General features: G+C 47.4%; 1 protein-coding gene across 3 annotated transcripts in view; it reads right to left on the reverse strand.

Moving 5' to 3' along the window:
* Nucleotides 1–11,344, reverse strand: part of npas2 (neuronal PAS domain protein 2) — a 33,481-nt gene extending 22,137 nt beyond the window's left edge. For 2 of the 3 annotated variants that reach the window (XM_061802463.1, XM_061802464.1), the window contains exon 1: nt 10,045–11,043. The gene's annotated coding sequence lies outside the window, so the exon portion shown is untranslated. Of the gene's footprint in view, nt 1–10,044; nt 11,044–11,268 lie in introns of those variants that run through there. The other variant, XM_061802462.1, reaches the window with a different exon arrangement.
* Nucleotides 11,345–11,618: the final 274 nt, after the last annotated feature.

An 11,618-nucleotide genomic window follows, 5' to 3' on the forward strand; every position in this document is an offset into this window, starting at 1 on the left:
TGCAAAAAGAGTTCCGCGTGCTGGAAGTCAACAGGACGGACGCAATTCCTCTACCATTGTCATCCATCCGTCCATCCATTTTCTTAGACGCTTATCCTCACAAGGGTCACGGGGAGCGCCGGAGCCTATCCCGGCTGTCAACGGGCAGGGCGGCGGGGCACACCCTCAACCGGTCGCCGGCCAATTGACGTGCAAACTCCACACGGGCGGGGACGGGATTGAACCCGGGACCTCAGAACTGCGAGGCCGACGCTTTACCAGCTTTGCTCCGTCTTGTTTGGGTCGGGCGGAACTTTCTGCTGTCCGGTAATGAGTTGAGGACTGTTAATTTTCCACTCTGGTTTCCCAAACCAATCAAATCAAAGCAAAGCATGGCACAGGAAGACAAACAAAATGTAATACTGGAGGAAGTCATAGCTCTTGTTTTTTGGTTTGTTTTTTTTTTCTCATTATTATTATTAGCAGTTCTGTCTGGTATCGTGTACATATCAATCATAGTTGTCAATAAAAAATCCGGAGGCATCCCACACAATCTCGAGCCTGCAGTCCTCATCACCGGCGACGCGAACGCCCGTCGAAGGAGCCAAATTGCGGGGCCGTTGTGGCCGGTCGCCATGGCAACCCCACAACCGTGTCTGAAGGGCGGCAAACGGCAGCCGCAGTCATTTATTCATCGTCGCTCATCTCGCATTCCGCTTATGCTCACCAGGGTCGCGCGACGGAACGAAATGAAAACTCGGGACTTTTTACCAACCCCTCTCAAATAACGTGAAATCCAGTCGGCTGGGGGTAGAATTTCCATACACATTTTTCTATAATTGCTCACTCATATCTGTCAGTCGTGTATCAATGGCATTATTGTGTAGTTGCTGTCTAATAACCGTGAGGAAGAATATTGAGCAACATTCCATGAGGGAGGAAAAAAAATACAGGCAATCGTGTATTGTGATGTGCTGTGACGTAAAGTAAAATAAATGATAAATAATAATGTCAAGTAAGTAAAGGACGACAAGTGGAACGAGAAGGTGCTCTTGCCAAATAGCTGAGGCCAAACAAAAAATTGCAGTTCCGATTTTCTACGAATGTCGGTAGGTCGTTTTAATCTCATTCAATATTTTGACGCCACGGTGCCGCCATTTTCTTGTCAGTTCTCGTTAATTCAGGCTCTCTCATTCATAACGAAATGAAAATTCACAAAGGCTCGGTCCCAAAAAATATGAAACAAGATGAAAAATGGGACATAGCAAAACATGAAAACATAACTTGACTTATATGTTCAATCAGGCTATGGCAAGGGAGGAGGCCGTCGTTACGCGAGCTGACGCAAGTGGAAATTATCGCAGCATCTTTTCAATAACTCAGTGATATTTTCATCTTCCATCACCTCAAATCTCATCACAAGTGCGCTTGAAGGGCAAAACCCGTACGGCGGGTTTCCTTCACTGCAAGACGGGTTTCAAACTGGCGGCCCGCGAGAAGATGTTTTATTGGTAGTTTTGTGGTGTCCATGTTTAATGTTTTGTGTGTACAAAAAAAAAAAAAAAAAAAAAGATGTCTGAGCAGAGTGGATTTTTAAAAAAAATGTCGAATTTAAATTGCGCGCACGTGCACAGAGGATACGGCCGAGGGCCTAAAAGTAAATGCGATGTTCGTGAAGGAAAAGGATGCGGTGGCGGCAGGCAAAAAGTGTGAGACATCGAAGATTCATTAAGATCTCCCACATTTTCCTGCATTATTCACCATCCGCCTACACGGGGATTAGTTCTGCTCTTTTATGTAGGTCAGGCTGCTGCCATTAGGTAATAAGATGACATTTCCTGCTCCGAGGAAGACCTGACTACATAATAAAAGCTTTGTGTCGTGTTCTTTACGTCCTGTTCCTTCCTTTCCGAGTTGGTGTTGTTTTTTTTTTTACACGAGAGGAAAAAGTGAATGGTTTGGATCGTCACCGAGACGCGAGGCCACGCGGGTCGTACGAGTGGCCGGGACGGATGATGTCATCGTGACCCTCCGTGGTTAATTCCACTCTGGAAGCGCTGTTCCCTCTGTGTTCCCATGGCAACCGTGCGCGGTGTCTCCTTCCCCTGATGAGCCGGCGGGCTCCGTGCGCGCCTCGCAGATACATTCAGACGTCGGCCGCGTGACGTGTGTTTTGTGGAAAGTGCTGTCAGTCAAATCAGTATTTCAACGTTGAAATGAATTGAAATTCCATTCATCCCTTCCCAGCCCCCTAAAACCACGAGAATTAAGTCAATCCTAAAAAAAAAAAAAAAATAGCAGTGTTCTGTTCAAAAACGAAGGAATATAAAACCATTTTCGATCGCGAAATAACTGCACAAGCCGGTCGCAACAACTTGACCGGACTTGGGTTCCTTTAAGGGGGCGTGGCCTCGTGAGTGCTATCAGGCACATGGATGGAAAGGCCTGCTACACGCACAACAGGATAATCGGGTTATTTTTGATATTTTTATCTCCATTGGTCCCTTTCATGTCCAAACGAGATTCATGCGGCCTCCTCTCGTGCATCACTGTCCTGACGAAATGTTGTAAAAATGGTCGGTCCCACACAATCACGATTATGAATCCCGTTCAATATTTACAAGCAAAAGCGCGTGCGCTCTCCGGTTGTGACGCCGCCACTGCCTCAACAGGTGCACAAAATGCAGCCAATCAAGAAGCCACCTGACTGCCGAACACGAAACACGTTCGTTCTACTTGGTCGTGTAACTTCTGAGCGTGTCATCTTAAATGAACGCATATTTGTTTGGCGCAGTTTTCCGCCGGATGCCCTTCCTGTGACGCAAATTCTCAGGCGGTCCCCAATCCATGCACTAAACCCGCTTAGCTTCCAAAATCTGACGAGATCCGTGGCCGTAGGCAACAGACGCTCGAAATTGCCCCTCGGTGTGATTGTGAGTGCGACTCTGGTCTGTCTTTATGTGCCCTGTGATTGGCTGGCAACCAGTTCAGGGTGTGCCTCGCCTCCTTCCCGTTGACAGCTGGGATAGCCTCCAGCACTCCCGGGACCCTTGTGAGGATAAGCAGGTAAGAAAATGGACGGACGTTCTACTCGATGTGATATTTTGCGTAAGTGTGTCTCCTTTTCTTGACGACATCATCATTCTAGAACATTCCCGCCCCCGGTCCGAAACATTTCCGGGAGTCCGTTAATTCACGGGACTGAAAGGTAACTCCCAGTTTTAAAGTACGCGCAATTTCTTCCCGAACTAAATTCTTCCGATAAATGAACGTGAAAAAAAAAAAACCTCATTGAAGCGTGACTAATGGCCAGCAGTCCCTGGAGCTGCCCGGGAAGCACAAGAACTGATTTCACAAGGAACTCTTCTGGGATGGAAGACATAAATTCTCAGAGTCATTGATTTGGTAGAATATGACGAGATTTTTAAAATAGGGCGTGACCTTTCGAGGACCCTGCATAACTGGAAGATGGGGGCAATTGTAAGTTGCGGTAACGCTTTATCAAAACCAAAGAAGCAATACAACAGCGGCAACTTGATTCCCCCGAGCAAAGCAGTGTCACGCTGACGCTGTCATTCAAGACAATCCGCCATATTCGGGCACAACAATCAATTAACGGCGTCTCGACGGCAGAAGCAACAGAAAGGAGCTCGACTGCAAAGCGCGCACCGGAACGGGCCGGCTCCCGGTCGCCAGCGCTTTTCCCGAACCGGCAGCCTCGCACTTGCGTATCCTCCCGTGGGCGGCCGACGGCTGAACCCTCGTCCTCCCGACCTGGGCACTGCTACGTCATCTGTCGTGCGAAAACATCTGCACCAGCTGTGCCCTCCAAAACAAGAAAACGTGGCCTTACCTTTTCCTTACCCCACATATGAGCTGGCCCAAGATGCGCGGCAATTTTTGCTAGCATTCCATTTTGCGTGTACTGTATTGAGGGAGGGGCTCGACTGGATCTGCCATAACAATTTGTCTTCCACGGAGACACAGAGCAGAGTTTCTGCAGCATTTTGTTGTCCGGTTGAAGAATCGGGTCTCGTGCAAGAGAGGCGGGCCTCGTCCCAACCCCGCGTGCTGCTGGGCCAGTTACTATGGCAACCAGCGGGACGGCGTTTCTCTCGCAGAAGCAGAGCCGGAACGTCATTAAAAACAAGAAGAGCATTTGAACTTCGGTCGCTATACTGCGCGCATGTGGAGGCAAAAACTGAAAAATAAACCCCCGCACACCGCCACTGCATCAACAGGTGCGCTTAGATTCAAAGCAGCTCTGCTTACCTTGTGGCTTTCTAAAACCGCTGCACTTTTGCTCTGGAACTCGGGCCAGCCGAGCGGCCGAGTCGGGGCGGCGGCGGTTGTTATGTACTGTAAACACGCGCGAGCCGGACTCCTGCGCCAATCAGGTGATTCATTCATGTGTTCAAATCTGCTCTGAAATCTTAACGCATTTGTGATAGATTCCTCTTTGCTCATGATGATTCCTTGCGACACGTGTAGGAGAACACACCAAAAACCCTTCCCAGATGAAGCCCTCCCGAGATCCATCGATCTGGAAATGTCCAATTCCGAATGAATCATCGCATTATTATAGCGCGGCTGCCGCTGGTCAGGAAAAGACGCGCAGTGTGAGAGCAAATATGTGGGTCACGATTCTAGGTCACGAGTGGAAAGGGCAACGCTGCGACTCTCGAGCTCTCGTTTTCGCTTGGACCGCCCGCTTCAAAGAAGGCGTAGAAGCGTCGCGCGAACAAACATGACAAGAAAGTTTCTTCGATGAACTCACTGGCCAGTAATTGTGAAACCGCAAGCGGTCGCGCTCGCTCGCTCGCTGCAGTCAGCTCAAGCAGCCTTTTGTAAGCCGGCCATGGAAAACATGACTTGATGTCTTCATTCCTGACTCTTGCATTTTCCTTGTTATGAAACATTGCCTTCCATATTTCTGGAGGAGCACGAGTCCCTTTTCCAAGACCGACAAGGAAAGAAAAGACAAGTCTTCTCCTTGAGACAGACGTTACGTACGGATGCGACCGCATTCGTACTCGCGCTCCGTTTCATTTGCAAAGGACCGAAGCTTGACAAATCATTTCCAAACAAATTCAACTTTCTACGTCGTTAATTCTCAAGCGAGGGGCCTGCTCTCGAAGACAAATGAGTGCGAATATCATCGGAATACGCCTGACCAAGAAAGTAGGCTAATAACATCTGCATTTTTAATGACACACACAAGCTAACGTCTGGATCGTTAGCACTCGGGAAAGACGCAAAATAATCATTCTGTCTCGTTTCCACAGTCTCGGTCTTGACAGATGCATTGAACGTACGTCTACGTATGATGTATTGATTGGGCGGCTGAAGGCCACAACGGCGCCCGCGCACCAAAACACCGCTCGGCCGGCCGCGCTCGTCGCATCGAGTCCTTCGCTCCTACGTCCGATCCACGTTGCGACAATTTGTAAAAAGTGACCGGCGATTCCAGGGGTGTGGCGCAGGAAATTCATGTGTCAGAGATGCATTATTGATTCGTTAGAAATATGGATATCGTTGCACCGGCGGTCCCGTTTCCTATTGCCAAGTAGGTTGCATGCTAGGAAAAGTGCAGGACACTCTCTGATTGGCAAGTGTCTAAAGTAAATAAGGTGGGAAAAATTCTTCCGTCGGCAGATTAGGAATCATGCAGATGGCAAAATTCAGTAAATGGAATCTCACGAAGCGGCGAAAAGTTGGCATGAGCGGCTGCACCCAACGAGGAAATTACAGATGAAGTCTATCGATTGATTTTTTTTTTTTTTTACTCATAAGAAATGATGTTATAATGTTGGGTTTAAATATTATCACGACAGTACAGTGGTACCTCTACTTACGAAAGTCTCTCCTCACGAAAGATTCGGGCTACAAAAAGCGTCACCAGAACACTTTTGTCTCCAGTTACAAAAGAAATTCAGGATACGAAGTGTACAAAAAATGGCGCTGGATTCCACTGAACGTAAACATCCTGGATTGTATCCCGGTTTGAAAGCAGCGCGACAGATCTGGAGCATCTTCTTGGCATCACGTTGGCTAGGACGGACGTCAATCTTGGTTTTTTTTTTTGGGGGGGGGGGGGGTGTCAAACTTTACCCCTGACGCAATTCCTGTACCTTCGTCACCGAATCCATTGTCGTGCGCTCGCGTACCAAGAAATTGATGGCTAGTGCCGGTGAGACGAAGACAAGTTATTTTGTGGAACGGATTAGGCTATTTACTTGTAAAATGTGCTTCTCTTTACCAACGTTTCACGTTACGAAACAACTTCATGAACAGATTAATTTTGTAAGTCGAGGCACTAACGTATATGTCAAGGACGCATAAGTAGAGGCAAGAATGGACAGAGACGTTGGAAAGAACTGCGCGGCATCCGAAACATATTTATAAAAGATGACGGACGGGAACGTTCATTTTAGAATGTATGATCATCTGTCCTCTCTTTATATCCTTGAAGTCATGTGCGCCGATAGGTGCTGCTGTTTGGATTAACAACAGAGTTCCAAAGTTTTTGAGACATGTGTGAGGAAACGCGTTTGCACTTGAAACACGACCGGGAAAAACAACAAAGATATTGACAAGAAGAATCATTTAACAAAACTCGAGATTGAACGCGACTTCCCTGACGTCAGGTAAACAAAGTGACCGTCGTTTCGGCGTCACGGCAAACTTGCTAGTTTGCGGTCTTTTGTAGCGTTTTGTGTCGAAGTCCAAGACGAGGAGCCGCACATGCGGCCAACGCCCCCGGCAAAAGACGTGAGTCATAAATGGGTCACGCACGCTCCGGCGGCCGGTGCGCCTTGCAAAAGGCCTTTGAATACAAAGTTTAGGGCCCCGCCCGTTTCTCTAATGTGACCCGCAGGTGAGACCGCGTGGACTTAGCAGTCCAAAGAGATCGGTGATTTGGAGATCAGTTCGTACCCGCCCGGCCCGCTGCGCCTTCCAAAACACGTCGTGTAATTGACAGACAAATCATTGAAAAAGCACATCAAAGAAAAATGAAATCTGACTGAAGGCCTGGAGCTAGCGCGGACAATGACTGCGCGCTCTGGAGCCAGAATCGGCCGCAGCAGCGTGGGCGATGACGTCTGTAGTGGAAGTTATATAACCGCAGCTGAACATTTGCTCTGTCACAGTTACAAGGTCACCGGGGCTGACACGAATACCAGTCATAGTCTCAAAAAAGTCGCAGCAATATGAACGTTGGCAATCGTTTAGCGAGACATTCGCTGGCCTCAAGCCGGCAGAACCCGGAATTATCTGGTGCCCACCGACCAGAGCGGCGCACGAGATCGCGTGCGGTACTTTGACGGGATCTCAGCCCACTAGCGGCTAATACATACTAGCCTAGCCGCTAGTGGCGGCCTCATCCAAAATTGCGCTAACTGTAGCGCTGGCGGGCTAACTAGCTAAGGAGCGAAACAGCTTGCTTGAATGCCTAGAAAACTTCTACTAAAAACTACTTTCCAAAGTGTCTGCTATCATCCAAACAGTCTTCCGCTCAGGTTAGCAATACTTTTCCCCGCCAAGCCACAAAACCTCTTGGAAAGGTGCTCTTCTATTTAATGTCGACGGTTATCCCGACGACGTCGAAGCAATGAGGTAACGAGAGATGTGACTTCAAGTCTGGGCACAGGCCATCGCTGGACGTGAACCGTTGAAAGTACGACACTCCATTGCGCCGGAATTTCAACATAGTATTTGCAAAGTTCAATTCAAGATGGAAATTGCACTTTTGTCCATTTCAAAATCTAGCATAATATCACAAATACCGGATGAGTCAGAATTGAACATGAACTCAAAGTTTTGAGCGTTCCCCATCCATCCATTTTCTTAGCCGCTTATCCTTGCGAGGGTCGCGGGAGTGCTGAGGCCTATCCCAGCTGTCAACAGGCAGGAGGCGGGGAACACCCTCACCTGCTTGCCAGGCAATCGCACATGACAAAATTTTGACGTCAAAACCAATCAGCTGATCCGATTAGGCCTATCAAATCTGTTTAAAGGGCCACTGTCACGAAATGCATGATTTTTAATATGTTTTTAATGACAAAAACGGCAGCCGACATGGACCCGTGCGTTTTTTTCCCCCCCGCAAAACACGAATTTGACGTGTACGGCTTTTTGTAACTCCCGCCATGAAGATCCTCTGGAGGGATTTGTTTTCGAGAAGAAGCAGGAAGTGACGTACGTGGCGGGACCGCCCTCGAGCGCACTCGTTTGTTTCTATCTTGGTTTTACCTGCGTGAAGGTAGCTCGTCGTTCCTTCGTGTTAGCCAAAATGCCGGCTCGTTGCTCGAACACTCGGGAGGGAGGACGGATTTACCCTTCACAATTTTGCAATAGACGTGGTTCGTCGTGAAAAATGGATTGCACGGGTGCAAAGGACGAGAATATCTATTTGAGAATGTTTACAGGGACGGCACTTGACCTTTCAAGTCAGATTTCATTGATAAAAGTGTGCGGTGGCGTGCGTTGACGGCAAAGTTTAATTGTCCTGGCCCCCCCTCTCCTGACAAGAAATTTTGCTCATAGTAGTAGTCGCGGCCGCCGCATGGAAAAGGGACGCCATTAGGGACGCATGTGCCATCAGTCAAGCAGATTTGAGTCCAGGCGTTCCATGCGCAACGAATCAACATGGCAGCTCGTCCTTAGAGGGACAGAGGCCCCGCGCGAGGCCTCGGCGCCGCCCGCCCATTTGCGCATGCACAGTCACGCCAAGCAGCTCCGGCAATATTGAGAGCAGCCTTCGCTTTAAGCTTGCAGGACGTGGCCCACTAACCTACTTTCCCCTCCACAACATGCTCTGTAACATCAGAGAGGAGGCTCCGTGTCATCACTTCGCCAGGCAACCGAGCCTCACCGCAACATTCTTCTTCTCCGATTTGGGAAGCGGCCAAAAGTCAGCACGGTCGCAAAAATAGATGAGGTATTAATATAAGCGTATGGCGTCCCTGTCGCCAAACAAAAACACTGTCAGCCAAGTTCAACGTTCACTACTTTGCCTTACGGTGATATCTTTTGTGTGTTTGACAAAGTTGGCCTTCTAGGAGGTCGTAGTCGTGCGCCATCGCGCTAAAAATCCCAGACGTGATTTATGCAATAATGTATTGACGCACGCTCCATTAGACATTGAAGTAGATGTTTGTCATTTTAGTAGCTAAGAAGACCTTGCGTCTTTTCCTCGTTTTGTTTTCGGAGCGAGTTCTGCTTCAGCTCCAGCACACGCGCCCCCTCCCCTTCGTCGGGGCAGGACGATGACGTGCCCTTCCACTAGAGGGCAGAAGGCCCAATTCGCTCGTCGTCACTCTTACGACTGCAAAATAGCTTTTCGCGACTGGACTTTGAATACAGTTGTCAACTGCGACGATATCGTGACTCAGTACATTTTTCCCAACTTCTTTGATTTGTAGGGGTCGCGCGCCGTGGCTTTCTTGCAATCGAAAAATGTTTACCTTGGCGAACACCCCAAGTCCCATACATACACGAGAAATTTGTCCGAGCCTCGAACATTCAGGGTGGGCAACAACTTGCCTTATGAACTTGTCGAAATATGAGCTAACCTTCAGCGTTTGTGGGCTCATCTTATTGGGCTTTCCAGCACTCCCGCAGACCTTGTGAGGATAAGCGGCTCAGAAAATGGTCGGACGGATGGATAACACTTTGGAAGATGTTTTACAGTAATTTTTCCCCCCCCCAGGACATACACTCTGCTGCTCTACATTATGATCTGAGACTTAAGTTCAAATTGTTCCATTGCATTTTTTTTTCCATTTCGTTGGTTTTGATTCCATTTGTCATTAGTCAGTCATTAACCCAAATAGGTTTATTACTTCCTGGTGTCAGTCAATGATTCCACAGCGGCTAAATATGTCAAGTGCGTTACACGTTCTGACAATATCAAAAGTCAGCGCAGCCATCTCATGGATGGGGGGGGGGGGCAAAACACCTCCGTGCAAAAATCCGAGTTATGTATTTAGGAGCAAGACGACGTGAATAGCTCGGGGGGGGGGGGGGGGGGGAAATGTGGCTCGTCACAAGCTGAACTCTTACCTGAGAGTGTGAAATGCAGGTCAGACGGAAACGCGAGCAGAAGGTCTCGAAGCGACAACACAAAACGGATGCTCCACATTCCAAAAAGCCGCCGCTCTGCCTCCCCCCGAGCGGCGTTTCGAGCTGTTCATTTCCGACCCGTTCAAGCCCGCTCGCTCCACGCAGCTCCCGGCCTCGAACGTCTCGGGTGACTCGCGACGAGGCGGCCCGCGGACGCAGCGCTCGCGTGAACTCCGCTCAGTGGAGAAACAACATTTGCGTGGCTTGCACGACCAGCCGCGTGGACGCGCCCACTGGACACGCCCACTGGAGGAGAGAGAGAGAGAGATCCATTTTCGCACCTTATTCAGAAGAGCTCGCAAAAATCAACACGAAATACATGAATTTATTTTTAAATAAACGGATGAACATTTCAAAGCAAAGCAAAACCAATTTATCATCAACTTATGAACTGTTGCCATAGCTAGCGAAACTCAACTGGGAGCTAAAATTCAAGAGGGATTTCCCGTCAACCCTGCTAGTTTTTTTTTTAATCAAAAATAATAAAACTCAGAAGTAGTAAATGTAACTCAAATCTCATGTTTCAAATGCAGAAATATTCGAGCTCAATTGGACTTATTTTCAAATTATGATCGCATAGTTGTAGCGATAGCAAGCTACAGTTACGAGTGAACTCTAAATTTAATTATGATAAACTAACACTTTATCCATCCATCCATTTTCTTTATCGCTTATCCTCACAAGGGTTGCGGCAGTGCCGGAGCCAATCCCGGCTGTCATTGGGCACACCCCGAACTGGTTGCCGGCCAATCGTAGCACTTTGTTGGTTCCTTGGGAAAAAAATGAGTAACGTGTAATACCAAAATATAAAAAGAAGTTCTCCTATTGCAATATTATAGATAAAGCACAACCTATTATTGATTTATTCAGAAATTATGAACATTTTTTTAAAACCTTGGCTCGCGAGCGAAAACGCAGCAGCGCAACTTGTAATAGAAAAATGTAACTGATTTTTTACAGTTTATGATAAATAAGACATGAACAACAAGAAACTTTATTCCCACATGATAGATAAATGCATTTATAGACAAACAAAAACACAGATTAATTTTGAAGACAGTAGCATATCAACTCATAAAAAGTATGCTGCTCGTGCATACATACCAATAAATAAATAAAAAAATTCAATAATAAATCATGAAAAATAAAGAAATTAATACATACACTCAAGGATGACGTTGAGTCCGGAGACGGCGGACCGACAGTTCGTGTTTCCAATACGCAGCCACCGTGGCATATATCGAATAAGACTTCCGCAACTTTGTGCACAGATGACGCGCTCTCTGCTCATATTTATTTTTCCGTGTAGACATTGAAGTTAATAATGTATTTTTCATTTCATTATGTATTGTAGAATGTTTCTAGGGATGACAGGAGACCTTTAATCACCAGTGCAATTTATTTACCTAAATGGCAAGTTAGCCCTGAGGTTGAAGTCATTTTTCATTTTTTTTTTTAGACTGAACACTGTTGGTGAAAGTGTACAGTCGGTTGATTTTTTTGTAAACTTTTGT

The sequence above is a fragment of the Syngnathoides biaculeatus genome, chromosome 18 (assembly GCF_019802595.1).
Source record: "Syngnathoides biaculeatus isolate LvHL_M chromosome 18, ASM1980259v1, whole genome shotgun sequence".
Classification (NCBI taxonomy): domain Eukaryota; kingdom Metazoa; phylum Chordata; class Actinopteri; order Syngnathiformes; family Syngnathidae; genus Syngnathoides; species Syngnathoides biaculeatus.